Genomic DNA, 7,276 nt, shown 5'->3' on the forward strand with positions numbered 1-7,276 from the left:
GTGAGTGAGTGAATGAGAGTGAGTGAGTGTGAGTGAATGAGAGTGAGTGAGTGAGTGAGTGAGTGAGTGAGTGAGTGAGTGAATGAGAGTGAGTGAGAGAGTGAGTGAGTGAATGAGAGTGAGTGAGTGTGAGTGAATGAGAGAGTGAGTGAGTGAGTGAGTGAGTGAGTGAGTGAATGAGAGTGAGTGAGAGAGTGAGTGAGTGAATGAGAATGAGTGAGAGAGTGAGTGAGTGAATGAGAATGAGTTAGTGAGTGAGTGAGTGAGTGAGTGAGTGAGTGAATGAGAGTGAGTGAGAGAGTGAGTGAGTGAGTGAGTGAGTGAGTAATTGAGTGAGAGAATTAATTAATTAGTGTGTTTGAAAATAATAAATAAACAAACAAACAAATAAATAAATCATTTTTTAATTGAAATTAAAATATCTTAGAATTTAGGTATAGTTTGATTGTGGTTGTCTTGTATAATTTTTATATTTGATGCTACTGTTATACATTAAAATTATAAAAATTATTTAAATTTACCATTTAAATTATATAATATATACCATTATATACACCATAATTACCATTTATAATAATTCCATTACCATTTTATATAATAATATAATACACACACACACACACACACACACACACACACACACACACACACACACACACACACACACACACATACACACACACAAACACACAAAATACAAAGCGATTATATTAACATTTTATTTCTTAGCATGTATTGAAATCACATATTCATCTCTGCCTTATATCAAACTTGTACAAATTCTATTTTGTTCATCTCAACAACACATACAGTATGCTACTCTAGCATACAAAACTTTTACAAACTTCAATCCGTAACATTTATACACACACACACACACACACACACACACACACACACACACACACACACACACACACACACACACACACACACAAGCACATACATGGCACTCAATACCACCACCACCATCATAGCCCTCCTTCATACTGGAGTAGGAATTTCACTGAAGCCAAAAAAGAGCCTCACATTCCCTTTGTAGCGGGCCTATAAAAAGCACATTGTGAAAAAAAACAAGAAGACTGCAGGAGGATGAAGGAGAGGAGAGTAAATAAATCATTCACCTGGAGCCGAATCTGTGCACAGTGCAAATATTTGCAGCAAGAACGTGTAGCTGTGTCTACATGGCTCAGTAATGAGGATGTATGTGTCTTGACAATAATTAAACACAAACAGATACAAATGAGATAATAGAAATAGCTTTTTTTTTAAGCATATCCGAGTTTATTTATTTTATTTGCTTAATTCTTTTACTTTAATTTCTTAAAGTACTTAAATAAATTGTCTACTTTCTAAATTCTCTACCACATTTTTTTAGCATTAGACAGCTTAAATTCCTGACTAATCTATTTGAACAGACGTAATACCTAATATAACCTGATGTACTTTGTATTTATCATGACAGTTTATATTGTGACAGATACCTGTTAGCATTCAGCTAGTTTATCGTGTAAGATAACATTTGAGAGATTAGCAATAAATCTGTTTTTAGCCTTGTGCTAATGTTTTCCTAGCTGCGGTGGCTCTTTGATGGAAGGCTCATTAATTTACCATCAGTGTAATTTAAATGAATTTTCATACATTTTGAAATAAATGTTAGAGGTTATACTTTCCTACTTGAGTGAACTTTTTTCATTAGGTTTGTGGTTTGCAGTCTTACTTAAATAAAGGACTGGAGTTCCATTTATCATCCACACACCTCAGGGGTTGGGGGTTTAAGTCCTGCCCGCCACACTGTGTGCATGTTATTCTCCCTGGGATCCCTTGCACTTTTTCACAAAGGGCCATGTGGGTTTGGATTTTGTTTTCCCTTAATAATAAAAACCTTCATTCAGAAACTGCATGTTGTGTTTACTTGAATAATCTTAGACTAATATTTGTTTGATGATCTGAAACATTAAAGTGTGATAAACATGCAAAAAAAAAAGAAAACAAATCAAGAAGGGGGCCAACACTTTTTCACACCACTGTATTTAAAGACAATTACAAAATTTTCTGAGGCTCGTTTATTAATAAAGCTTTCACTCTTTTATCCATACACTAACTTTTCTGGTTTTGTTTGTATTTCTGTTTTTTATATTTTTATTTTTAGATTTTCATTCTTATGCCTCACATTGATGTTGCATTGCATCACCTGAAGGATTGTCCTGTTTGTTTTGACCTTCCACTGCTGCCATCTAGTGATGAAATTGTAACAATGACTGATGTTCTTTTAACACTTAATGATTTAAAATCAATTAAAACAGATCACATTTGTAAATTAATTCATTATTGTTCCAGGTTCAGGAACAGGCCACTGTGTGAGGATTGAATGAGTCTCAGATGAAAAGAAGAGGTGAGAAAAGATGAGTCTGTACAGAAAATCTTGGCTGTCACCACCATCATGATCAGCCTTGTTCTGTTGGTGTTTGCCTATATTTACACACCAGGGTGGAGAGATACTCAAGAAATTGTTTTCTTTCATTCATTCATTTTCTACCGCTTATCCGAACTACCTCGGGTCACGGGGAGCCTGTGCCTATCTCAGGCGTCATCGGGCATCAAGGCAGGATACACCCTGGACGGAGTGCCAACCCATCGCAGGGCACACACACACACACTCTCATTCACTCACGCAATCACACACTACGGACAATTTTCCAGAGATGCCAATCAACCTACCATGCATGTCTTTGGACCGGGGGAGGAAATCAGAGTACCCGGAGGAAACCCCCGAGGCACGGGGAGAACATGCAAACTCCACACACACAAGGCGGAGGTGGAAATCGAACCCCCAACCCTGGAGGTGTGAGGCAAAGTCCTAACCCAATAACAAGACGTTATTTTAAAAAAATCCATGTTCCATTTCAATAAGATTTTAAATATCATATAAAATCCTAAAAGAGAAATTAAAATTCTAGTAAAATCTAGCAGAAAAAATGACTACCGTATACTGCCTCTAGGTCAAACTGAGTCAGATTTTCGCATTCTTGGAAGAGGCTCAGTTACTGAAAATGAAAGGAAATAAAAATATCTCACATCCCTAAAGGCATTAACATGAAAATCAAATGAAACTTTGTACATTATAGAATAGCGTTTGTGTTAGCAGGTTTCTAGCGTTTTCCATGCATCTACAACTGTATCGTGAGATAACGTTACACTATTGACGAGCTTGCTAGCTAACATTTTCTATGCTATATTTACATCCTATATGCTAGGTACATAAATATGCTGAATTTTGACCAAATGAGGACTTAAATAATGGTAAAGTAGTCACATTTTCAGTTCATTTAGATGAAGAAGGACAGTTAACGTACCAGCACTGTCGTTAGCATATATTCCTCCCTCTTGGTGTTCACACATTTTCACACAAATTATCAAGATGAAGAAGTGCTTTCTATACTAATTTTCTAGTGGCGTTTCAAGTAATTCCACTGTATCTTTGGAACAATGTCTCTCCTGTGTCCCCCTGAATATATACCAGGATAAGCAAATAGTTCCATTTTCATTTTCTTTTCTATTTCAGTGTACTTTATTGGTAAGGTTGTTACTAAAAATATTGCAGAGGAGCAGGAAATAATAAAATAAAATAAAAAATGAAAGATTACATCGCTACACAAATAGATTACATCATTGTGTAGACATGCCACGTCGTTTTGGACAACTGTTTTCCTTAAGGATTCAGAGTGAAGTCAGTTGTGATGCATATGCTTAATAAATGAATCAGTAATAAAGTGTGGGTTTATTCACACACTTTCTAAAGTCATCTGGCTGTTTATGAGTCTAATCTGATCTGTAGCTTGTGTTACGGGACTGACTGGTCTGATTTAAATAGAAACTTACTGTTTTAGCAGGCTTATCTATCTGGCTAGATGGATATCATTCTTTTGAGGCACTGGTGATAAAGGTCAGATTTCTAGACTTCTTCATACTAGCACGTCCATGATTCTCATCCCACCATGGATGTCAATCAAATGACCTCCAAGCAAACACTTCTCTCTGCTCACAATCAGACAAACAGAACAGATGTACAGTTATAAGTTGAAACGGTCATTTGTTTGGTCTGTTTTCATTGTTGACATTATTTCCCTTTTGCACAAGCATGAGTCATCAGACCATTTAGGCTAGAGAGGGAAAATAAAATTACAGACAGAAACTGTCTGTAGTCAGTCAGCCAGTGGAACTGTCTGATAAAGTATGGTGCATCCATGCATTTTGAAAAGATAAGCTAGAACTGGAGTCACTGATCCACAGCCAGTTTTTGTATCTGGCTCTGTTACGTTATCATGTCAGTTTTGGTTCCCTATAACACATAGTTGGGCCCACATCTAGACCACAAATTGCCAGACCTCTAGAACATTCAGTCTGATTTCCATTTTCAGCAAGGTGTACATATGTTATACTTTTAATTAAGATCAAACCTATGTACTGTATATCATTTTAAACTAGCTTCAATATTTAGCATTCTTATTTCAAAGTGGTTTCATAACGTCATCAGTGAAGCTACTAGGAAAGATTCATGTGTGCAACACTGAGAAAGGAACCTGGACCTGCTGAGAATGAAAGTCTTGAGAATGTATCTAGAAGCCATGAATTCTCATTTGATTACACGGTTAACATGAAACTAAAATGGTGTCTATTTTCAGATGCCACATTTTGATAGTATAAATTCTGTAGATTTTATTTCACTACACTCAAATGTCGGTTTAAACACTGAGAAATGGTTGCAATGTTACACAAAAAAAAAAAAAATCGATTATACTATCATGTATAATGTTTATATCGTTTGTGAGCTAGCTAACTATCAACCTCTGTGACACAATATTTACATACAGTCTCCAAACCTTGTGACTTTTCTAGACCAACCAAATCTAATAAAATATTATTTATCACATATTAGGAAATGGGTGCAGCTCTGGTTTAACAGAATTATTCACATTTACCAGGTAGTGCTTACAGTAAATGTTTATCACAAAAGTTTAAGGCTTAGTCAATGTTTTTAAAAATCCATCAGTGTATCAGTTCCAGCAAAGAGGTTGAATCATTGAATGATGTCTCATTAGCAACATGCCATGACCACTCCTTTATTCATTATGCAACAAAATGGGAAATGAATTGCATAGTGAAGTTACTGTAAGGTTACCTAGAAAAGAGGACCTGAAAACAATATAAGCATGTAACCAGAGCAACAGGTTAGTGCCCAGGCGGTAAGATTTGAATGTATAATCAGACAATTTTAACAGCACGCAAACCACTAGCTTGCATGGTATTGTGAACCTTGCTTTTTTCAGCCTTGCGGTGAATAACCTGACTGCTAGGAGGATCCTCTACAACTTCTACTACACGACAACTTTTGGAATGTATAGCACGTTGTGATTTAAGTTTTCTGAACAATATTTAACAAATACACGCCATAGGTCCACATTAATAGAGAAAAGAAAAAGTGCATCAACTTGTACAGTATACAGATTTTATGGCTCTGATGGTAAAGTAGTGTTCTCTTTGATCTTGCACCTAGGAATAAGGAGAAAAATATCTAAAGCTAAATAACAACCACTTTATTCCTAATCTTTTAAATATTAGCTTGTATTATAATCACTCGGTCCATAAAAAATCCCATATATACTGAGTAGGAGGACAAGGTTTCCCTTTACCCATGCTGGGGTGCCAATCCAGGAAGTCTATTGTGCCTAGGGCTCAATACAGAAAATTATCTTACAGCTTACGATGCATGCTTTTGGACGGAGAAGGAAACCCCCCAAAACATGTGGAGAACGTGCATGCATTGTGTACACAGGGTAAAGACCGATATCTAGCCCCCAACCCCAGAGGTGTGAGGCAAACATGCTAACCACTAACCTGCTGTGCCCCAGGTAGAGCGTTGTTTCTTTTAAATTGTAGAAAATAAAAGTAAATTTAGGAGGAAGTTTAACCTCTTTAGATTTGCATGAAAATAGTCAAACTGGTTGCTTACACAGGCCACTGGCTAAAACTCAGCTTTATATAATTTGTATGAGTCAGCATTTTATATTATATTGTTCATATTTTTTAATATGAAGATTAAAGGGTAAGCTTAAGGATGTACTTATTTGATTTATATGTTCTGTGTCTTTTCTTGTGACTTTGTATCGGTATGAAATTGGACAAGGAAAACTTTAAGTATAGAAATGTTGAAGTTCATTTGATTTCATACGAATAAAAAAAAAAAAAAAAAAAACAAAGGCACAAGCGCAATGTGTTAACACAGCACATTGTAGCTTTCTGTCATTTTATCTGTCATTTTAAGTCGTCACCAATAGCAGAAAATGCTGAGACTCCATGCTGAGACTGCAGAAAGCAAATCGTTTCGGGTTATCGTGTATTGTACAGACATGAATTTTCCCCTATGTTCCCCTTTTCCCCTATGTTCAATTAAATGGAAATGATTAATAGAGACAATTTATATGGTTCATCTGCTTTAAAAAAATTTGACATTAGACCTGTTATGTCTAAGTAACCAAAGCTGTGAATGAGCAGAACTGTGAAAAGAAAAGGCACATTTATTCAGAATTGACATGCGGAGTGTCCCTGCACCATCCGGCTGGGTGTCCCACCTGTGAGCAAACACACACACAAACACACACACACACAGACACCCAGGTTCCCACAGCATTCACGTGCATGGACACACCAGGCTTTCCTATCAGCTCCTGTGGCCTCGGGCTCAGAACAAGGCCGTCTTTGAGTCCATCATACAGCTGCACATGGCCGAGACACACTGGCTCACTGTTAGAGCAGAACTGATAGATAAAGAGGCTAAAAAAGAGGTAAGGTGGAGTGAAAGGGAGCGAAGTGTAGCCTGTGAAATGCAGTAGACAGAAAGCATTGACTAAACAAGCAGAAGCAAGCCGTGGTTTCTTAACAAGATGATTTTCAGATGGTCTACCTGTACCCTCAAGGCTAGGAAAAAACACAACACATGATTTGTAACACGTAAATACGTCACTCTCTCTCTCTCTCTCTCTCTCTCCGTAGTAGTTATACCAACATTCATTTAGTTTGGATTTAGTTTTTTTCCCAGCCTCTCCTTTTCACTACCCTCTTCTCATTGTCTTTTTTAATGATGTTTAATTCACGATGCTCACTCTGCCGTGTTTCACAAGAGCTCTCTAGTCACCCGCTTGCTTTGTCTCTAGAAGTCCTGCCCTCCCTCTTTCACTCACACTCACACGCATACAAATACACACATACATACTCA

The sequence above is a fragment of the Tachysurus vachellii genome, chromosome 9 (genome assembly GCF_030014155.1).
Source record: "Tachysurus vachellii isolate PV-2020 chromosome 9, HZAU_Pvac_v1, whole genome shotgun sequence".
NCBI classification, from domain to species: Eukaryota; Metazoa; Chordata; class Actinopteri; order Siluriformes; family Bagridae; genus Tachysurus; species Tachysurus vachellii.